Consider the following 24,953-nt stretch of genomic DNA (forward strand, 5'->3'; position numbering starts at 1 on the left):
TTGCAACACAATGTAAGTCCAGGCAATTTTTCTCTAAAGATTCATTGTCTAACTTAGGAGCTAATACCTACAAATAATTAGAAAGAAATGCTTCATTTCCCCTATGTTAAATGAAGGACTTAAAGTTAGTTCAGCTTGAATATTGTTTTAATATAATGAGTTTTATAATGAAATACTAATGATCTATTACATAAGAATAAAGGTACTCATAAGCTGCCTTCCCCCTCAAACTGGTAAGAACAGATACTATACTTGATCTTAGCCAAAAGGCTGAGAAGAGACACTCTCCCCCTTAAAAAAAAAAAAAAAAAAATTACAATCTGCCTTTCTCTGCCCAAATGTTAAGAAGCTTTCAAAAAATTATATTCCTTTAATTTTTCTCTTCATAGTTAGTAGAAGATTAAAACAAAGTGAGAATTCAAGTGGGAAATTAGTTCAGGTGCCATTATTAGCCCTTCTCACTCACCAAAGCCACATTCTCAAAACGTAACAGTGTCTCAAACACCTTCCGATGGGCTCAATCAATCTGTTGTGTACATTTGCCCCCTTGGAATTTCACTGTGGGATTGCTCTTTCAAGGTGCTCTGACATGAAATTTGATTTTCAATGAGGTTTAATGTGTTTTGGTCAGGCCACTGACACAATACTTAACAACCCAAATATGCTTTCCCATATGGAGGGTACCATCTGTGGTATTAAATATTTTTTCATAAGGGTTCAATTGCTCCCGCTGTTTCCTTTAACCAAAATAATAGTAGACAAGGCACAGTGTTCCCAGAACATTTTAAAGCAAGTCTCTCCCAATAAATATATTCATTGCATTCACAGTTTCCTAAAGAAAAATTATGAGAGATGTCACTGAATGCAAGTTTATGTGTCCAGTGCATAATGAAACCAAATAATACCAAAAGACTTGGAACTTGGAGCAGAGAAAGGTTTATTGTAGGGCCATGCAAGGAGAATGGGCTGCTAGTCGTGCTCAAGAAAGCAAAGCATTTTTAAAAGCCAGATGTGGGAGGGGTGTCCCAGGGTATGGGATCAGCTCATGCACCATTCTGATTGGTTGATGATGAGGTAACAGGGTGGTTAAAATTACCGATCTTTAGGGGCTGATAGGTCTGGGGGTTACTTGCTCGTGATCATCAAGCAGTTAATTCCTTCCATTTGGTGGTGGTTGTTAGCATCTGAAAAACTCAGAAAATGCTTGAGGTTTTTATCCTGGTACTTAGAGAGGTGCAAACCGCAAAGGATATGGGGAAGGTACTGGCCCTGGGAAGGCCTCATAGGTCCTGCTCAGTTACAGAAACAATACGGAGAAATAAAATAATAATTGTGCAGTTCCCCAGGACAGTTGTACACAAGAACTAGTTGCCAGTCACACTAGAGTAGAAAAAAAGATTGCTGAGAGGAAAAGTCTGGGCTTCATTTCTGCCATCATCACAAACCCAAGCCTCAGCTGTCATCTCTAAAATAAGAGATCTGGAAGAGTTCCATGCTTTCCACAACCACTGAGCATTCATTCAGCTGTGAAGCATGTTCAAGATACAAATACCTTAGCTCCACCCTCGTCCAGAAGAATCTGAATTTAGGACCAAGGCCCAAGAATCTGTTCTTTACTCCTTAGTGATTTTGGTGCACAGCAGGGTTTGGGAACCTCTATTCCAGTAATCTCTAAGATGTATTTCAATTCCTAATGAAGCTGACTCTCAAAATCTAATTCAGAGAAATTTCATCTCTGCATTGCAATATGCCTGGTTAAAATTAAAAAGGCCAGGATTAGAGTCTGGGCTCTGTTGTTTACCTGCCTTGTGAGGCAAGACTTTAAATGGTTGAAACTCATTTTCTTTCCCTGAAAATTGAGGATCAATTGTTGCATGCATTGCGGTACTTAGTGGAGTGTTAGTAAATGTTAGCTGGAAGGATATAGGGGTGAGAGAGAAAAGTGACTAGATCACAAAATGAAACATCAAGGCACCAGGGGGAAAGTGAAATGAGTGAGGAGCAAAATGTTGTTTGCTGATGTTCCATTAGGTCATCAAATTAATTCATTTATTATCAACTTACAACACCTTTTAAAAATTTCTCAATGAAACAAACATTCCTTTTAAGATCTGCGGGGAATCTTGATAAGTTCATTCTAAGACATAGCACAAGATTGTCCACAGAAAGAGATATTAAATTGTTAAAATAAATTATGCATACAATGAAATTATAGTAGTAAAAATTCTGCTTCATTCTGGAAGAGAGACTATTTCGAGCCTCACAGACTCTTTCATATCAAAAGATGTATTTTCATGAGTTCCCTCGTGGTTCAGTGGGGTTAAGGATCCACATTGTCACTGCTGTAGCTCTGGTTACAGCTGTGGCATGGGTTCGATCCCTGGCCCAGGAACTTCTGCATGCTGTGCAGCAGCCAAAAATAAAACAAAACAAAAAACAAAACCTCAAAATGTATGTTTTCAGTATTTACTATATACTCCTTAAGGATCTCATTGCCCCCAACTGTTTTTAAATACATAGGCTCTTCTACACATGGGCTTACAGTTTGATGCAGTCCACACATACTTACTTTTGAGAGAGAGTGAATATGGAGACAAGACTTTCCAAATGTATTGCTAGTTTTGCCTTTTGGGAAAATAGAACTTTATTTTTTTCTACTTTTAAAACTGGAATTCTCATAAGTTCGGTTTTCTCTCCTTTGATTCTACTCAAAGAATCAAAAACTAGGAAAAAAAATTCAGTGACCTTCAACTAAGACATTGTTGCTCTATAAAATTCCCACACAGCAAGATGACTTGTAAGCTGGAGCTACACAGAATGTATAGGAACTGTATTTGGCTTGTAGGGTCCAATATATACACCCTGGTACAAAGAGTATTTCAACACAAAGAATTCAATAATCTGACACTTCTCTTGTGAAGTGCATTATTCTGCAGTAGAGAAAATTGCTATGACCAAATTTTTTCATAGGATTCAATTCTCTATAATAGCCCAGCAAGGTCAGACCTCAAAAGAGTCTGTGACCTTCCTTGTACATCCCTTCATAACTACTGAGGACTTCCAGGGAGGCAGGAGGTCTTCCTGCCCTGTATGCTGGGATCCTTAAGTTTAGTTGGAGTTATAAGAAAGGAGGCTCTGGCCATTGAACTTCACCTGACATAGTTCTTTGTCATTGTTTCCATAACTTCTGAATATTTGTTCCAGGACTTGAGTATAAATAGGATGAACAGTGCCTAGAGCAGCTTCTGTGACTCATATAAACCATAATTACACTGGCCATGTAACTATTTCCAGAACAGACAGAAGACCTATAATTCAGGGAGTAACATTTGTTTTAAAATATGGTTCCAAATACTTCCCCTGACTTTGTCCTAGAAATGCTGGGATAACAAAAAGACGACCACTTTGTGTTAAGTACACGTAACTTCTTAATCTGTGTGTACTTACATATTGAAATAGCTGTTATGTCTGAGCTAAGTGCTAAACTGATAGACAATATAAATGCTTTTTAAAATACTCTATGATTTCCTCCTCTGTGTCTTTATTTTTAGGGATAAATGGGAGTTTTTAAAAAAGGAGTTTACTTCAACCATAAGGCAGCCCTCTGCCAACTGTTGCAAAACAGGCCTTTCAGTTTTCAGAAACATTAATCCATGGAGGACTGGCTTTATTCTGTTCAATCTGAACATCAAAAACCTCATCCAATTCATTCACTTTGCTGAAATAAGCAAGTCTCCATGGTACCTCATGCCTCAAGTTTCCTTGTGAAAATACTTTTGCTTCTCATGGAACTGAGGGCACTCTCAGTGATCAATTGAAGAATTTTGTAACAAAAAACTTAGCAGAGAAATCCCAGTGAGAATAAATGGGCATCATCTTACATATTATTAAAAATAATATGCTTAAGGAAAGCAAAAATGAGCTTGCAGTGCCTTTCATTCAAAATGATACTTTAATGACTTGAATTGCTCTAGAATAACCTTTAGTTTTTGCATAAGTTTGCAGAGCAAATGATAGTAAAAGTTAGATGTAATTATACCAACATTTCCTTTAAAACTGAACCTTTTCTATGAATGAAAGGTGAGGAAAATTTTCTTATTCGATTACCGGGTCATCTGACAAAATTTTTATATTATTTTTTCATGTTTATATTTAATTTTTATACCTGTTCATAAGGTAGCATTGGCTATATTGGGGGTATTTGTTTTCTTTTTATTGTTTTATTTCTCTGTGTGTGTGTTGTAATTGACATATTAACTTCAGATATACAACATAATGATATAATATTGTATATATTGAGAAGTGATCACTATAAGTCCAGTTAACATCTATTACCATAATTACAAAGATGCTTTTTCCTGTGATATGAACTTTTAAGATCTATTATTCTTACAACTTTCAAATATGCAATGCAGTATTATCGACTGTAGTCACCACACTGTACATTGCATTTCCATGGCTTACTTATTTTACAGCTGGAAGTTTGTACCTTTTGATCCCCTTTATCCATTGTCTGCATTCTGTAAAAATATAAATTTATCTAAGATTTTCTCAGGTTTAGTTCATTTTCCATTTGGCAAGTCTCTCAACTAATCAACTCAAAGCTTAATTTCTGAGATTCTGCTTTCTTGAAAGCTGAACTATTATGCAATAGCCTATCACAGCTCGAATACTTTAATTATTGAGATACTGGTTGCAACTGATCTGGTTTTCAATGTGAAAATAAACTAATCTGTCAGACTTTAATTTTAAAAGGTAAGGGTACTCTAAGACTAAGTGAATTTTCCTTTATATTGAAGGGAGAATTGATACAAAGTAATTTCTTGGAAAAAGTGTGAAATATGCATATACATGTAAGAATGAATATATTTTTTTAATCTACCATCAACTTCTACTCTGGGTGTTCTAAAGAGTTCACCTGTGGCATGATTTATCAAGAAACCAACACACACACTCATTCAATGGTATAATTTTTAACATGTTTCCTTTAAACAAAATGGGCGTAATTATTTAGATGGACATTTGACAATGACTACTTTTCAAACCAGTTGGGTAATGTTTTTAGCATCATTGATCCAGCAAGATCCAATAATAAGACTGACTTTTTGTTTAATAGAATTCTCTCTGCAAAGTTCCACTCCATTAGTGAAAAGGAGTTGCTCAAGTTACATAGCTATGTTCTCAAGGACATTGGTTAATAAAACACAGACATCTGTGCCTGGATGTTGAATGTTTACATGTAGGCATTTGCTCAAGCAAACCATTTTGTTGTATTAATCGAATGACAGCTGTATTAAACTCAGGCTTGTATAGACCTAATCAGATTTTTAAAATCAGTGTAGCCTGTAGAAAATATTTCTCAAAGAATGTCAAATAATTTTGGCTTTAGGTTTTTACACAAAGACCATAAGAACAAATATAAAAATACTCAAAAAAAAATACATAATCAGAGGTTACTTTTACAGAGGAGGTGTTTTGTTTTGTTTTTTTTTTCTCCTGAACTCTCGCATTTTAAAACCTTAGATTCATGGAGATGAACAAATATATGTATTTGTTAATGCACTGTTGCAAGGTAGGGGTACTTAGGGTTATATAAGACACAATTTATATAAGGTCCCCCCAAAAAAAGACACTGTGTAGTATTTCACTGGTTTGTGCAAAATACTATAGCTGTCTATAGGATGCCTTCCCCTTGTGGAAAAGAAGCTTAATTCTGCCAAGGCAAGAGTTCAGAGCCCCTTCCTGCCCTTATTTGTTTTTAGAGACTCACACTGTCAGGTTGATAAATGGGGCTTTGACAGAAGCAAAGGTAATTCAAAGCTCATTCACAAGTAGAATAGTCTTTAGTAGATTTTTTAAGTCTCTGGGAGAGGAAAAAAATATATGTAGAAAATACATAGTATTAACTCACAGTGAAGCTATTATTTTCCCCAAAGCCAAAAATTCACCATCTCTCTGAAGCTATATTTTACATTCATCATCTTGCTTACGTGTATATGCATGTCTATACACGTAAAATTGTTTATTTTTTATCCATATGAAAGAAAATCAGTTATTTGCCCAGAAAAAAAAAATTGGTAAAAGATGTGGGTTTTTTTGAAGGTAACCTTATATAAACTGAGTGCTGTTAACTACATCTTTGACTAGATCATCCTAGCAGAATGACACTTTGGCATTACAAAAGAGAGTTGAAGGTTTTAGCAAATGTAGGTAAACCTTAGTTCTGCTCTGTCTGCCTTTGATGTTGGACAACTCAGTTCATTAGTGATGAAATAATAGGGTAAGTCTGCAGAGAGAGCTCAATTCATTACATTTATCTCACCCACCTTAGTTCATCTGCAGAGTCGGTGCTCTGATTTCATGCAAACACACTCCCATCATCATCCCCGGCATAAACCCCTCACCTTTCACTTAGATTGTAGTATTAAGTAAGCTATTCCTTTTACCCTTTACCCTTTTAGAAATACACAGGAATACAACATTTAGAAAGATTTTTTTCTCCTGCACTGTTAAGTAGATTCTGTAATTAATGGTAGATACCAATAATAGGATATCTGCTTTCCTGTGTATTCAGAAGAGAGTGAAAACACTTTCTTTGGTTATTACTTTTAGATTAGCTCATATAAATAACTACTTTTAGTGCTAAACTGGTGTCAGAGCTATGACTCATTTTTACTATCTTTGTTTTTCTAAGTTTGGAAATGTAACAAAGCTAATTTTCTTTGGAAGACAGTATTGGAGCAATCTAAAATACACAATAAATGCACATTAGCACATTTCTAGACAAAAACAAAATTGGTATAAACTCCAAAGAAATTCTTTGGACAAATAAAAATGCCCAATACAATGAAGGGTTTTGCCAGGTCTTGTCATCTTTGGGGAAGTAATATGTGAAATCTATTTTGAAAAAAATGCAAACAGGATAACATTTGTAACTACACCAGTTATTCTATTGAGCATTGCGGTTGCCTCGCCCTAAAGTATGTGCTCCTGTGCACAGCTAGAAGAGAGTGGTACAAAGAAAACCATATATGATCTCATTTAAAGAGCTTATAATTGCACACAAGCATAAAGACTTGTGCACCAGAAATTATGATTTAATATAAACAGACCCAGCATAGAAAGAAACGAGGCAAAGGGAAGCACTGATAAGATAAGAAGGAATGCAGAGGAGAGAGGGGTGGCTCTTGGATCAGAAGTGAGGAAGGGCTTTGTGGAGTGACCATTTTACATGGGTTTTGGAAAATGTGCTAGAGTTAACAGGTATTGTCATTAGTGGAAGGAGGCAACTATAAGAATGGGGAACAGCATGCGTGGAGACACAAATCCAGAAATCTGAAGCCATTTCAGAGAGTCATTTTTATCCCAATCACATTACACAGAGCGCATTAGGGGAATGAGGCAAATATAAGGCAAGAATAATAGCTGCCTGCCATCTTCCATTCATTCACTCATCCATTCAGTTCGTGGAGTCCCTGAAATGGGTTAGTTCCCAGTATGAACTAGTGATAAACTCAGGAAACAAAGTGAATAAAACATAATGCCTGTCCAGGAGGGAACCACTGTTCATGTTGGAGTATAAAAGTCAAAAAGAGATAATTACAAGACTATGTAATAAATTCTTCAGTTGGAGCCTTCAGAGTGTTATGGGAGTAAAACACATTATCAATTAAATCTGCATGGGAGAATCAGGAAAAGCTTAATGGAAAAATTGACATTTGGGCTGGATCCTGAAGGGTCTGTAAATATTAGGGTGGATGGGGAGAGTGTAAGATGAATTGTCAAAGCAGGTGAAATAAATATTTGCAAATGAAGACAGGTGTGGAAAGGCATAATGTTTGTCAGGGTGCAAGACTGGAGTGCTGTGCTTGGGAAACAGGACTTTATTCCACAGCCATTTGGACTCTGCAGTCATGTGAAAATTCTGAGCTGAACTTCGGCACCACCCCTTGGGCACTGATTTATAGCCTACATAGACAAACAGAATGGGTTGTAATATAGTCAACCCACCGATATCTAGTACCTTCCCAATTGTACACATATCTTGGACCAAGTAGACTTTATAGTGTGTCCATCATTTAAAAGAACTGAAGAATTCAACTGAAAAACTCTTAGCCCATTTGCTTCCTCCCAGTTTACTCAGTCTAATATGAATCTCTGCATTTCAGGGAGAACAGAGCAACTGAAGAGATAAGAACTCATTGAAAGTTATAAGAAACTCAATGGTCAAATGAAAGATTTTAAAACAAGGTTATGGCTGTTTCTACATAAGGTCACCAAACATGATAAATATGAAAAAAAGCACATTTTCTCTATGAAATAAAGCAGCAGATTCTCTGACCTCTGCCCCACTATATCAAGACTCAATACTAGATGATATATAATGATTATATGGAAGGACTGTCCCACTGTATTCACATATAGTGTTTTAGAACAGAATATAGCATTTGTTTTAGGATGGTAAATCATAATCCCTTTCAATATAGGTATTCAACTCTTTGTTTAAAATCCTCCAATCCATTTCTATGAGAATTAAATCTAAATTCCTTGCCATGCCCTGTAAAATATCCCAGTACTTGAAGCCTTCATGATCCTGAACTCATCTCCGGTCAACCTCCTTTGGGCTTATATATCAGCCAAACTACCTTTCTATCTATTCCTCAAACATCAAGCTAATACCCCAGGGCCTTTGCACTTGCTCTTTGTACTGCTCTCATTCTTTTTCCCCAAGATGCAAATAGCCTGTTTTATCTGTCAGATCCAATCCCAAATGTCACCACCCTATCTGTTCTAAATTAGACATATACACGATCCAACCTCAACAGCCCCATCACACTCAATCATACCACCGCTCTTATCTGAAATCATTCCATTTATCCCCTTGCTTCTGTATTTATTCTGCCTTCCCCTTCCATTCCTGCGCAACATATACACGCACTAGGTTGCAAATACGAGAGCAAGTAACTTGCTCATGTTCTTTAGGACTGTTTCCATTTGGGCCTAGGACAGGAGGTGTTTAGTGAATGAATGAAGATACAGCATCCTCATATATTTACATCATTATTTTCAAAGACGGTGTTAATAATGAATATAAATTCTTAGTCCTTTCTATACTAGGTAAAAGATAAAGTTCTCGGTTTGGTAGAAAACTTCATCTCTGAGTGGCCTAGCCACACCACTCTGTGTATGAGATTCCTTCCCGCTGATACATTGCTCATCATTTGTACCAGGAAAATTAATAGGAATTAGAAGGAAATGTTAGTGGCCTTTCTTCTTCTCCTCCTACCCCAGCATATAATCAGCCATGTCCTTCTCATCTGCAGAGTACTTATTAAGGCTTTACTGAAAAAGGCTTTGAAAGGGAGCCTGCATAAAAGAAATTACATGACTCTCTGGACCTCACCCTTTCTTACAAACAGAGACAGATGTGGATAAAAGTGATGGTATCGTTATTTGTTATGTAACGATACGTTGTTACCTTTGTACAATACGTTGCCATCAGTGACCTGTGTTTTTGTTCCTGTTGCCTTATTTTCATTTATTCAGCTCTGTTCTGTAATCACGAGTACGACCTTTGCATTTGCCCAGAAGTGCCACTTTTACGTGGTACGATACTAATCATAGTGATGACAGAGTGCTGTTTATAGATTGCCAACGTACTCATGATAGAAAGAACCAGGGATTAAGAGTAAATCAAAAGGGGAGTTCCCATTGTGGCACAGCAGAAACAAATCCGACTAGGAACCATGAGGTTGCAGGTTCGATCCCTGGCCTCAGTTAGTGGGTTAAGGATCCTGCATTGCCTTGAACTGTGGTGTAGGGCGTAGAGGCAGCTCAGATCCTGCGTTGCTGTGGCTATGGCATAGGCCAGCAGCTGTGGCTCCGATGATTCAACCTGAGCCTGCAAACCTTCATATGCTGCAGGTATGGCCCTAAAAAGGGGGGGAAAAAAAAGAGTAAATCAAAAGGGAAAATAACAGATCTCTGAGTTGGTTCCACTACCTGGTCAGCTTAGACCTCCGGCACAGATGTCTCTTAGCCTTCGGAGACTAAGTTTCCAAGTCTAAGGTATCCCTCACAAGTAGAAGCTGTGTGACCTCAATGAAGATTCTCAGTCTTTATGTCTGAGATATGGATACTTTTTAAAAGACTCACGGACAATTTAGCTGGGCACCAGGGTTGAGAACCAGAGGTCTGGATTATGACTTGAGAGCCTCAAGACAAGTGGCCAACTCTGTTCCTCTTTAGGTAACATTAGCTCTGTCACAACAGAAAGCAAAAATCAGCATCTGACTATCTGGACCTGGGCCCTATTGTGCCTCACTGCAGGGATATCATGGCAGAGGAATGTGATTTGTAAATAGCTTAAAAAATTTATTGGGTGTGGTTGACTTACAATGTTGTGTTTGTTTCAGGTGTACAGCAAAGTGAATCACTTATACATATACATGATGTCCATTCCCTTTTTGTTTGTTTGTTTGTTTTTGTCTTTTCTAGGGCCGCACCCACAGCATATGGAGGTTCCCAGGCTAGGGGTCTAATTGGAGCTGTAGCCACCAGCCTACACCACAGCCACAGCAACTCGGGATCCGAGCCACGTATATGACCTTCACCACAGCTCATGGCAACACCAGATCCTTAACCCACTGAGCAAGGCCAGGGATCGAACCCACAACCTCATGGTTCCTAGTCGGATTCGTTAACCACTGAGCCACAACGGGAACTCCCCCTCCCCCAATTATTCCTTGAATCAGCTTCACCATTTCACTTTCTCTACTAAAATGTTCTTCATTTTACCTCCATATGTCCCAGAAGAAAGTTTAAACAGCTTTAAACTCAAAGGGGTGCACAATACTCCAGCAAACTCTGGCACAGTTCATGTAGGTGTGAAATCAGTGTGCCTGTTCCCATGTACACCTAGGAATATTCTTCTAGGAATATTTGTATGTCTGTATTTGTATATGTATTGACATGTATTTGTATGTCTCCTTACAGTTCAGCAGCATGCAAATACTATTTGGCACATGTATTTTATTCTAGTGAGACAGTTCTTTTGCTGTGTAGTCTGAAGTCTGAAAGCCATGCTGTATTTAAAGCTCTTAGAAAGAGTAGAATGAATCTTGTTTGTTGGTACCCAGTATGTCTGAGGAACCAGCTCTGGCCTAGTCATCATCAAGCTTATGTTACCAACTCTGTTAATGTATATTAAAGTATGTCAGGTAAACCTACATCCAGAATATAACATGTTCACCTTCTGCGGTAGCATCGTTTATCAAAAAGGATCCACTTCAGTTCATACTTTATTTAATTGTCGTTTGTTGCTTGTTGGAATTAAAAAGGTAAACATTTTAAAATGTATTTCTTTCACGCAGCAATGTTCTAAAGGAAAATCTTAAAGATAGAAGCTTATTTCTTTCTACTTTCCTAAAACATACATAAGACTTTATTTTAAAACAATGGCACTAAAATATACTGCCAGTGTTGATGTTTTCTCATCTAAACTTCTTTTTAAAATCTTTATACTTATAATGTTCTCTACATTTTATTCAAACAAGCAAACACTAAGTAAGCTGCATTTTATTGTTTTCTCACATTATTTGTATGCCAAAGGAAAAAGGCAAAATTGTACTTTTTCATCATTTCAGCAGAGTTAATATTAGTATAGGTATTAACTTTGTGAAGACCTCAAACAGAAGGGGAGATCTGGTATGCATCATTATTACACAGATTATCTATTAATGTAATTCACCACATTACAATGTTAAAGAAGAAACAAATAATGGTTATATCAGCAGATGAAATACCTCTCATTCATGTCAAACAAAAGCTTAGCAAACTTGGAATAAAAGGGAATTTCCTCAATTCTCTTGAAATATTATGTTTAGTAATGAAACATTGGAAGAATTCCTTTAAAATTTGAAATTACCCTAAAATGTTCATTATCATTGCTTCAACACATCCTATCAGAGATCTTTAAGCACAAAAGTCAAAAACAAGGAGAGAATAAAATATGATTGCAAATGTTATCTATATATCTATATCTATATTCATATTAATGCAATGATATGATATAAATGCAAAAATCTAATGAAAAATATGCAAAGCTTTTGCAAAAGGATGTTAAAGTGGAAATTTAGAATGAGTTGCAGATGGCAGATATCTGATACCAAAGAGAGTTGTAGACAAATAAGTGGCATATTTTCAGAGGAAATATTCAAAATAATTTATGTCCTGTCTCTTAATATACCACATCATGACATACTTATGAAAAATACCTGAAAGGGAATTATGGGTAGGTGGAGACCATTTAAGATCTTGTTTTCATTAGACCTGATAATATATGTGCTTCTCACCCACACTATAAAGTGGGATTGATAAGGAGAGCACATTCTATATGCCAAGATGCCCAAAAAGAAAGACTTCAGTGACCCTACTTGGAGAATTTGATATATGACCATGCTATGTAGAAGGCAAGTGGTCTACTGACTGAGTGCTAGACAAAAATCTAGAGAACAAGGAAATGTGACAAGCTACTTTGATGAAAGAATTAAAATGATGTTGAAGTAGCTGACTTAAGATCAGCCTGTATCCCAGAGTTTATGAGACTAAGGGCATAAATGTTTCACAAAAATTAGAAGTAAGCCATGAAAACGAGAGAGTTGGCTTACAGCTGGTTTTACTTCTTTCTAATAAGAGTCAAATGTGATATTTAACAATAAGAGTCTACACCACCCTGGAAAACCAGGGGGGCCAAGGCCACATACAGAATCTGGAAGAAAACGGTGTGTCATCCATTTCATGGAAGCTGTAGAAGGACAGGACCCAGCAAGGGAGCTTATGTGAAAGTTAGGAAAGATCCCACAATAGAGACAGCTTCGAACATCTGCCAGGCCCAAGCCAATTCTCCTCAAAGGCTTTTTTTGTTTGTTTGTTTTTTAATGTAAAGCATGTATTTTTCAGCTATTTTAACAAGCAGATCTCCAAATTTATTTGAGATTAAAACGTCCAAAAGTTTGTAAATTTAAATTTTAAGAACAAAATTGGTGATAGGAGAAACTTTCTGTACTTGACATTAAAACTAAGTGCAGGGTCAGAGTAGTCGTGGTAGTAGCACAGTGTTAGGCAAAGTAAACAAATGGAACAGAATTAGAAACTATAAAATGGATCCAGATATATGTGTGTAATTAATTTACAAAAGCTGTATAGGTGTTCCCGTTGTCACTCAACAGGCTAAAGACCTGACGTTGTCTCTGTGAGGATGGGGATTTGACCCCTGGCCTCACTCAGTGGGTTAAGGATCCAGCATTGCTGCAAGCTGCAGCATAAGTCACAGATGTGGCTCAGACCCAGTATTACCATGGCTATGGCGTAGGCTGAGACTATGGTGTAGGCTGAGGCTACAGCTCTGAAATCAACACCTTGATCCCTGACCCAGAAACTTCCACATGCTCCAAGTATGGCTGTTAAAAAAAAAAAAAAATCAGGGGAAAACAATGGTCCATTCACTGTAATCTATAAATGATCCTGGGATAACTGAGGGCTTGGGATGGATAGAACTCTACCTTACAGAATGCACAAAATAAATTCTCTCTAAACACCTAAAATTTAAGGATAGAAATATAAAACTTATAGATCACATAGGAAAACATTTGATTTCTGAGTAAGGACTTTAAAAACAAACAAACAAAAAAAAAAAACAAGACATAAAAGTACAAACTCCAAAAAAAGCGTTTAATAAACTTGACTTCATTAACCTTTGAAAGTTCAGTACAACAGAAGACTCCGTAAACCAAAGTTAGAAAAGAATGCCAGAGATGTGGAAAGATATTTGCAATACTGGGATATAAACCAATTTTTAAAAATAGACAAAATAGCAGTTGATGTGAGAAGATATCCAAATGGCCGAAAACATGAAAAGATGCTCAGTCTCTCTAGTCATCAAGTCAAGAATGGTTGAAACTATATCTAAATACTATTTCACGACCGTCAGATTCCAAAGAAGGCTAACATCTGACAACACCAAGAACATGGCAAGGTTGTAGCAAAATAGAAATTTTCATATACTATTTGATTGACAAACAACCATTTGGAGTAAAATTTTACAGAACCACTTTACGGAGAAATTTGATAATAGTAAAGCTCAAGATTTCTACACCCTGTAAGGCATTAATTCTTCTAAATAGACCTTGGAAAAGCTCTTGTACAGGAATACATTGCGACATACCCGGGAATGTGAACTACAACTTTGGAAAAATCCCAGAAGTCCATTTTCAGACTTCTCTCTACATCAACACATTTGGGTGGATTCCTTAAATGTAATTTCTACTGCGTGCTCCTAGAAATAGAGCAGAGTATGGTATACAATGGAAGAAAAAGGAACAATCATAAAAGGAAGATAAGGTGATGAGGGAAAAATACATAGTACAAAGAAAATACCATAGTCAAGTAAACGCTCGGTGAAAGAAGTGTCACGTCCTTTCTTACACTTCACATAATTTTACCCCCTGGCCTGTTACCACCTAAGCCCTGGCTTTAAATAGCATAAAAGCAGAGTCCTAGAACATATGTTTTAATTTAGCTACTGAATCCTTCAGAGTGTCCTCCATAAATCCTACAATTAGAAGCATTTAAATATCACTGGAAAAAGCCTCCTCAGCTACTTTAAAGATGCTAATAAAATGTCTGAATTGTAAAATGTCACCTGACTGATTTTTCCTACAAATATATAGATATGATTAACCTTGTTTTGAAGGGTGTGTTCAACTAGGAGATCCATTCTTTGCCTCTACTCAGTTAATCATGTTAATTTTTTAAAGTAATAATGTGTTCAAAGAGTTGATAAAAATATCAAAATTTCTTGATTACATAAAAATGACCTATTTTTTAGTTGTGATTAAAAAAAGCAGTGTGTAAAAGTATTAGTGAGCTAACAAGAGTATTATAAAAACCCATAATATTTAAGCATCTGATTTATTAGAAACCACTGGGACTCACTATTAAGTAAATGACTAGTTAATGATAATTGGAATAAAATTGTTTTTTAGAAGCAAAGTAAAATTCTTCTTTTGCATCTATCCCTATTTTAAAAAGTCATCTATAGCAATATTTTCTTTGATAGAGGTGGAGCCACAGAAAGCTATAAAATGAGGAATAAACTTGCCCCAGGCCTTAGAAATAGTACCAAGCTGAACTATAACACATACATAACTTGCAGTATTTTTGGAATAAGGAAGAAAAACATTTAAAGAGTTTCTGGTGTTAAAATAGCTATTTATACTATAGATTTTCAAAGAAAAGAGCTACTTTCAAATTCTAATGGGTGTGTTTTCTAAATAGTAAGCAACCTTTCTTATATTTAGTATTCTGAATAAGATTATTAAACTCTAATCAAGGAAATATCAAACGAGCTAAGCTATTAAGCATTTATTTCTAAAGTTGACTACATTTTATATTCTTCGGTTTTCTGCCCAATTAATTATGAATAATCACATATGTATATGTATATTTTGATCATTTTCTATGCAGTTTTATAAATGGAAATGTGATAGATTTGGAGGCATTGAATAACATTTTTTTACTATGGCCCTTAGGTTTCTTTTGCTTAGAACTTATCCAAAAGTCCCAATGATATACCTCTACAATGACTCATACTTCTGTCTCTTTTGATATTGCAACATTATTATTTTAGGTTGCCTTGTATGATTTTTGGCCAAGATAGCTGAGATTACATGAGTTTATCTCAGGAATGTTACCAAGCTTCATTTTTCCCATTCCCCAACTTATTTAAAAAGAAAAAAGTTAGAATGATCAGATAGCCTTGTAAGAAACCACTTAAATATAAAACTTGTTTAAAACACTTTTTTAGCTTTCTTCTTATTTCTACTTGAAAATGAATTATGGAAACTTCAGAAAACACACACAGAATAGTACCTAAAATTAAATGAACTGCCTTTGAAAGTCTTGGACTATAGATACATATTTTACATGACTCCGCAATACTTCTAGGCTAAACTTTGTCCAATCTCACAGCAAATTTCCCATACTAACACAGTCAAAATTGTGACAACTATAAGACTATTATAGTGGAGAACCATATATAAATATGCATGTGAAACACTTTAAATTATATTTATTTTTCCCCAACTATGAATGAGTTTTATTCTGAATTGCGTAGAATAAAATATAGTAAAATAAGAATTTGTCCATCCATGTTTAGCATAATTCAGATATTTCATACATTTTTAGATGCAACTAAAACAGGACTGAAAGTTTGAGTGTCTGGTAGATACTGATGAGAAAGAGCCATTAAAAAAGCAAGAAGGTTAAAATGAACATTGAAATTATCTGAATATGATTTTATTTTATTTTTCAATAATAAGCAGAATATATTATTGGTATTTAGAAATTATTCTCAATCATGTGATAGCTTTTGCATAACATAGATATGAACTATAGCTTGTCATCACCAATTTTAAGAAATACTTTCAAAAGTCCTGTTCTTTTTATCTTTATTACACATCTCTTGAACTGTTTTGTTTACAAAATCATCTTTTCCTTGAAACTTACCTATAGAGTATCTTTCTGCCATCCTTTTAAAAAGTGGAAAACCTAACTTTACTTTTGTGTGTGTCTGAGCCAAATTTTAAAGGATTACGTTCTTAATCTTGACATTCAAAGGAGACATCCTGCGATGTTGTAAATGTTCCAGCAGGATTAAGGAGAGAGACTGCAGTGTGTCTAAGAGCACTCCAACCTGTCTTCAATATGCTCATTTCTCAGTGGCGGGCAGGGTGGGACAGAATCACTAAGCCCTTGACCTCATCAAAGAAGTCAGCTGTGTCAGAGTGTGACGACCTTTAATTTTTTATGTAACACCGAGGGAATTAATGCAGTATTTTTTGCCTGGGACACTTTTCTCCCCAGCCTTATTCAGTCATGCTGAAATACAAATAGGAACCATAATATCATAAATATTTTTTCTTTAAAATTTATGAGCAGAAATTAAATAACAATAATAGTGAAAAATCCATAATCATTTACTACATACAGTGTGCTCTAGCCAATACTTTGCCATTTACTCTATTCATTATACTTACTATATTCAGGGATTAAATATATGGGAATTCCATATAAAGATTTGATATACAGTTTTGATCCAGATTATTAAGAAATGCCACTATATTCTTCCTGACGCGAGTATATTAAGGCTGAAGCTGAGATGCCTATATCATGAGTACATAAAATACTAACTGGAAAGGAAGGCTGAATTTGATTTCCAATAATGCATATATACACAGATTGCAGGGAAATATTTAAATGCTGAGAGATGTGTGTTAGGTCCATTTACAGCAACGGGAATTTAATTTCCCCGCATCAATAGCCTGAGATGTGAAATTAGTTAAATGTATGCCCTTGAGCCCTGTTGTAGAGAAGTGTTAGCATTGCGTTGAATTCAGTCACTGGTTTTCATCCAAACAAGGGTGGGGCATTTTCATCAACTTTCCTAATTCAGCAATCAAAGGCTAGAGGTGTTAAACAAATATCTTGACATGGCAACTTCTAAAATTGATCATAAAGTCAAAAACACTTTGTGACATCCTCCTTATTTGATTCTTTTGTTCATCACTTCCTCTCCATTTAGAAATCACAGGCTTTTTTCTACAAATGACCATGTCAAATCTGTTGATGGCAGATGTAATGCCTAACGGGAAGATACTCTTTAAAGAATGCCAGAAAGTACAAAAGTAAGTTGAAAAAGACAAATAGTAGATTTTTGCCAGCAAGAAAGCATCGGGAAACTGAAGGCTTTGAATCAGTTAATCTAAATCACTCTTGGTTTTGGTTTGTTTGGAGAAATAGAATCTTTCTCTTGTAGCCTTAGAGAGGTTTGTTAGATGAGGCAGAAAAATGAATGAAATTTGAGTTCTTGATTTCTATGAAGCCCATTCTGTCCCTTACCATGCTCTCCTTCCATTATTCTTTTGGGTGTCCAAAAGATAGCAGAAGGGAGCTGCTTTTATTGGTTTTAAGTAAATAAATTAAAATTGCTGCAAAAAAGTCTGATCCGTGCATTTCAAAATACTTTTTAGACGATGGTCTCCCTCCAATATTTTTTTAAGTCTGTTTTCGCATGCTGTGTCTATGTATGTGTATATCTTTAAACATATGTGTACCATGCCCCCAACTCATTGTTATACAGATATATTATCTAAATGCATAGGGATTTGTAAGCTAAATAAAAAGATGCATAATCCTATAAACATTATCCTGCATAGTAAGCATCTTGTTTTGGTTTATGAAATTTGAAGATAGGCATCTATGTATATAACGTGCACAGAGAAAAAATAATATTGAGAAAATTCCACTTTTAGAAAAGAATCAACCCTTATAGGAATAGTCGTGTTTCTGTCTCTGTAGGTATAGAGATATTTTATATTTACCTGTGCATATAAACTTATAGTCTTGGGCATTTCAGACAGGACCATACAATAACATGTCTGGTATTGTTGCAGCTCATACTAGATAGAGATCAGAATTCCAAAAGGGTCAGAGCCAAAGCACAAGGAATAATACATATTTGATCAAAATTCACTCGTAGGCTAAGAGATGATTGGCAGAGAACAAGCAATATTAAGCACTCAGCTCTTTTCAGAGAAACCACAGTGAATACATAGCCAAAAATACCATCTGTTGAATATGAAATTTTGGATCAAGACATTATAGATATATTTCCCCAAACAGCAGGGACAGAAGTCTTTCTGGAAACAAAATCACAATAGGGTTGCAGAAATGCCAAGTGAGGGAGAGGCAAATAATTGTTCACTGCATTGTGGGGAGCAGACTTCCTTACTGTTAGTGCAGGGTGTGATTAAGTACATGGCATGGTTTGTGATGCTGGTAGTAAATAAATGTAGTCACTCTGTTCAAATAATTTCTAAATCAGTATGTCAACTATGAGCCATGGGTAGTAATGATGAAAATCATTTCCTCATGCTTGGTGTCTGTACCTCTATTCACTCTTCAGAATTCATCGTACTCCCTGTCACTTGTCGCATTTTATAAAAATAATAGCATGATGGCTGTGTGATAGTCAATGGGAGATTTATATAAAAAGATTAATGAATATTACTTGTCCCTATGGTAAAACTAAACTGAGACACCATTCTACACTTTATATTTGGATCTAGTATTCTTAAAAAAGACAAGGTTTTCTTTCTTTTTTTTTTTTAGATCTTATCAAACTTAATGTAATGTTACCCTTTCAACACATTTCCCTTATTTAATCCTGCGGTATAATTTAGATAATGAAGTATCACATTCAACAATACTTAAAAAGAGCAAGTTTCATGTCAACATGATTTACATTACTCTTTTGGCTCTTTATAAAATTTCAATGATCATAAACAGTATTGAGGAAGTATTTTAAAAAGCTATCTAAAAATACTACTACTTTTCGTAACCACAAAGGTTAAGTAAGATCATAAGAAGAATAGAATTTTAGGTTCTACTTATAACTATTTCCATACCAGTCAATGTTGCATTAGCCAGTGAAGAATTTTTTTAAATGACAGTAATTGTTTTAATTGAATACCAGAATTCCTTAACCTTGGATTCTTAGTAAAAATTTAAACTCAGTTAAAAACATCTAAATTTTTTGTTTACAAACATTGTAATTTTATATATAAGATTAGATTAAGTTGATAAAACATCAAAATCCTTGACCTTTAATGGCTTAAATATGAATAAGATAGGTATAAACATATTTATTTATTATTTATTTTAAAATTACTCAGTGAATTTATTATATTTTACTTGTACAACAATCACCACAACCCTATTTTACAGCATTTCCATCCCAAACCCCCAGCGCATCCCCTCACCTCCCTCAACCTGTCTCATTTGGAAACCATAAGTTTTTCAAAGTATGTTAAGTCAGTATCTGTTCTGCAAAGAAGTTCAGTCTGTCCGTTTTTTAGATTCCACCTATAAGTGATAGCATATAATGTCGGTGTCTCACTGTCTGGCTAACTTCACTTAACATGATAATTTCTAGGTCCATCCATGTTGCTGCAAATGCCATTATTTTGTTCCTTTTAATGGCTGAGTAATAGTCCATTGTGCATATGTACCACATCTTCTTTATCCACTCCTCTGTCAATGGACATTTAGGTTTTTTCCATGTCTTGGCTATTGTTTATAATGCTGCAGTGAACACTGGAGTGCATGTATCTTTTTGAGTCATGGTTTTCTCTGGATAGATGCCCAGGAGTGGGGTTGCTGGATCAAATGGAAATTCTATTTTTAGTTTTCTGTGGAATCTCCACATTGTTTTCCACAGTAGTTGCACCAATTTACATTCCCACCAACAGTGTAATAGGGTTCCCTTTTTTCCACACCCTCTCCAGCATTTATTGTTTGTAGACTTTTTGATGATGGCCATTCTGGCTGGTGTAAGGTGGTACCTCATCGTGGTTTTGATTTGCATTTCTCTAATAATTAGTGATGTTGAACATCCTTTCATGTGTTTTTTGGCCATCTGTATGTCTTCTTTGAAGAGTTATCTGTCTAGATCTTCTGCCCATTTTTTCATGGGATTGTTTGTTTTTTTGGTGTTGAACTACAGAAGGTGTTTATAAATTTTGGAGATTAATCCCTTGTCAGCCACTTCATTTGCAAAGATTTTCTCCCATTTTGTGGGTTGTCTTTTCATTTTGTTTAGGGTTTCCTTTGCTGTGCAAAAACTTTTAAGTTTAATTAGGTCCCATTTGTTTTTGTTTGTTTGTTTGTTTTTATTATCATTACTCTAGAAGGTGGAGCTGAGAAGATATTGCCGTGGTTTATATCAGAGAGTGTTTGGCCTATGTTTTCCTCTAAGAGTTTTAGAGTATCTGGTCTTGTATTTAGGTCTGCAATCCATTTTAAGTTTATTTTTTGTGTATGGTGTTAGGAAGTGTTCTAATTTCATTCTTTTACATGTGGCTGTCCAGTTTCCCAGCACCACTTATTGAAGGGGCTGTCTTTTCTCCATTGTATATTCTTGCCTCCTTTATTGTAGATTAGTTGACTGTAGGTGTGTGGATTTAATTCTGAGCTTTCTATCATGTTCCACTGATCCATATTTCTGTCTTTGTGCCAGTACCATATAGTTTTGATGACTGTAGCTTTGTAGTATAGTCTGAAGTCCGGGAGCCTGATTCCTCCAGCTCCATTTTTCTTTCTCAGGATGGCTTTGGCTATTCTGGGTCTTTTGTGCTTCCAAACAAACAAAGTTCTGTGAAAAATGTCCTTGGTAATTTGATAGGGATTGCATTGAATCTGTAAATTGCCTTGGGGAGACATGTTTTCCTATAGATTAAAAAATGCCTTTACTAGAACGTGCCTAAATATTTTCTGCATCTTTTTTCAGAGAAGCAGCCTGGTATCTAGAAATAGACAAATGTTGATGTAGAAATGACCTTTGCTAATAAGAAAAGCCATAGAATGGCAGGTAAGAAGAGTGACAAACACAGTAGGAGAAATAATTGTTGATGTATAGATTTTAATGAAAGGATCCTGATACCCCTTAACTGAACCCATTTAAAAAAGTTGGAAACCAACATGAAGGGGACTAAAATGAAGATTGAGTCAGAATTTTATCTTGTGACTTTTCTTCATTCATATTTATTATATACAAATGTTTTATTTTGTCTTTACCTTGAAATTTTTCATATTTTTCTTCAGTTTCTTAGAGAATGATGCATTGCTATTAAGACACAACCAATTATCATTTTAACATACAGGAATATTCGATAATTAATTAATGGAAGGACTAGATGATGACATAATAAAAGCACTCTTTTACACATTTTATATGTATTACCTCATTTAATTCTTATAACAGTTGTAAGAAGTAGATGCAATTATGATTCCTACTTATTTCTGTAAGGAAACTGAGGCAGAAATTTTAAGAAAAGGCCAAAGGTCACTTAGTAAACTGATTTGAACCCAGCATCTTTTATCCTGGGCTCCTAAATATTTTGCTATATTGTACTTGAAAAAAGCCAAGGTACCCTTTTGATATATATATATTTTAGGCCCATAGTTGACCTCTGCTCTCTATTCATAATCAGGTTGTTTTTTCCTCCCTTGGGGAGAGTGCCCTGTTATTATTCATGTAGAGGGATCTAATGGAAAAGCCCATTTTCTTCCAGTAATTTTCAGGGTTGCGTATGACTTTAAGAATTCCTGTTAATATTTCTATCAACAGATTGTAAGCAACATGAAAAGCAACATGTTTAGGTACATTCAGACTTATAAAAGAAAAATTTAAAGAAAGTTTAGTGACTTTTTCATGATTTTCTGTATATATCCACCATACATTTTGGGGGCTTTTTCGTATACTTGCATATACCTTCTCTCTCTTTCTAGGCTTCTTGAAGGCAAGAGTTGTCACTTAATGGCATTTATTATTTCAACTATTGCTAGTAAAAAAAATACACGTCAAGGATATCTCTGATAATTCCCCAAATTAGCAATGAATAGAACATCTTACATTGTCATTTGACTTAAAACATGGTTGCTGAATCCTTTAAAATACATAAGTGATAAAGAATGTAAAGAAAGTACATTCACTCCTTTAGAATCTCTGTACTCAAGTCTGTCATTTTTTCAATGTGATCAAGTTATGAAGGAGTCAGCTTTTAAAAATAAGTAACCACAATTCTTTTCACCTACCTCATAGGTTGTAACAGAAATTTCAAGTACCTTAAATGTTTTCAATGATACTATTAAAGTATGATTTTATGCTCCAATACTTATTTTAGTTCCATGATATGTCATGTGTAACACCCAAACTATCTTACACTCTAAGATATTCCATTTTTACTTCCTAATATGGTACATTTGCACTGCATTGCAACTATTTCAGGCATGTTATCTTGTAATTCTGACTCAGTCAGAAAATAGCTTACAGCACCACTTGTTTGCTTTAGATAAGTGAGTTCCTGGTCATTTATCACCTCTCATGCTGAAAATGGCCACACTGCAGTGACATTGTGTTGTTGGCAAAAGTTGGCAAAATTATACCAGTAGGTATAAATGGACAATGTCTTCAAGACATTATTTCTGTAGTTTAAACTGTAATGTTATAGTTTCTAAGGCACATAATATAATGTATTTTAGGAACTGAAAAAGCATGTGTAATAAATATAAGGAAAAAAAATGCATATGCCTCTTAAAGGCCACCCTGCTATTTTAACAATTTAAGGATTTTTGGCTACTTTATCAAAACATAAAATGCCAAGAAAAAATTTTCTCATTTTTTTCCTTTTCTTGGCATTACTTATGTGTGAAGTTGAGTAAGATTGTAAATTAATCTCTGTACTGATAGGTGCTGTATTAAATGCTATCTATAAAATATCAAAAATGGATTGGGTCATGATTGTGTTTTTACAGTTTTTCAACTCTCAGTATAGAAACATTAAGGTTAAATTTAGAATAGTGACATATTTAGATATGTTTTCCAACTTGAGGAACTCTTTAAAGCAATTTACAAAAGCTTCCTATAAAATTTTTCATTTTCCCCCATAATTCCACTTAATGATGCTCTCTGAATAGCAATTTTAGCTAATGGAGAAGTAACATTATATTCAGAGAGCCATCAACTAACTATCAGAGTCTTAGAATAAGGAAAGATCCTTAAAAAATAGGCCGTGTTAATGAGCTCAGCTTTTTAGCTTTCATACATTTCTATTGAGTAAAGTGAGCTAATTTTCTTTTGCAGGCCCCAGATAGCTTAGTAAGATTTTAGAGCTGCTTGTCAAATATAATTTGACCTAATAATTACCACTAAAGATGTGATTAAGAAACACCTGACTCAGATGTCGCGTACATATGCAAACCCCGAATCATCACCCCTTCCCCTCCTTTTATTTCAATGGCTACAAGCCAAGGCAGCAGGCTGAGAAGTGGCCTTCAGGAGTAACCTGCCAGTTTATAGTTTATTCAGGTCATTGCACTTATGCCAAATGTGCCTAACAAGAAGAGAGTCCTTGATGTGTTCAGGCATTAAATATATGCATTGTTCTGAAAGACTGTCTGGTGGGGGGAAAGGGATTCCTGTAATCTCTCTTTAATATAAACTAACAAATACTAAAGCTGTAATTCAAACAGTAAGAATACTTGCAGTTCTACTAAAATGGACATATACTACTGTAAGGATGCCAAAAAAGATTTTTTTTCCTCTAGAACTGGACACCTACTTTGTATATGTGAAGGTTGTATTTTTACTCTTTGAGGTTGACAAATTGATGTGGTTCGTACTATTTTTATATTCATTCTTTACTATTTTCTGTTCCGGATTCACTAATTAATACTTCAATAAAATTTAACCCCCATCTCCTTTCAAAATATCTATGGAAAGTGTTATCTAGACCCATTAATTTGGCTTCCCTAAAACATTCTTTATTTATCAGAATGTTCAAGAATATAAAACTTGTTCAGTTAAAAAATCTTTATGAAATACACTTGACAGGTAGCATTATTAGTGATGCTTAATAGGATGAATATTTTCAGTGATATCCTGATTAGTAATCTTCAACTTTCATTTCTAGTTTAGTTCATTTTTGTAAACTCCCACAGAAAAAATTTCTAGACAGGATGTTGTTACAGCCTCTCACCCATGTCTGAAGGCAACTTCCTGAGCTTGCTGCCATTTTGTTGATTTCTTAGCTGAGAAAAAAGATTTTAAAATCTGCTTATATATATATGCTTATGGATTTCAATTATTTGTGGATTGCTCTAGAAAAAAATAAAATAAGTAAGGGAAGTATTTTAAACTTGAATTCCTCTTTATAAGATTAAGGATATGAAAATGGATAATCATAAACAAATCATTTTTGTTATCCTGTTGAACATCTGGATTCATGATGATGTTTTTCAAATTTTTATTAATTGGTAATTCATTTATGTTCTGT

At 35.0% G+C, this 24,953-nt stretch overlaps 1 protein-coding gene and 1 pseudogene across 7 annotated transcripts in view; one reads left to right on the top strand and one right to left on the bottom strand.

Moving 5' to 3' along the window:
- Positions 1–24,953, top strand: part of PCDH7 (protocadherin 7) — a 418,557-nt gene that overhangs the window by 338,440 nt on the left and 55,164 nt on the right.
- Positions 125–282, bottom strand: LOC146400375 (U2 spliceosomal RNA; annotated as a pseudogene).

This window comes from Sus scrofa, chromosome 8 (genome assembly GCF_054392235.1).
Source record: "Sus scrofa isolate SSC_HxYL_T2T_F1_AM1 chromosome 8, Sscrofa_HxYL_maternal_Yorkshire_Landrace_v2.0, whole genome shotgun sequence".
Classification (NCBI taxonomy): domain Eukaryota; kingdom Metazoa; phylum Chordata; class Mammalia; order Artiodactyla; family Suidae; genus Sus; species Sus scrofa.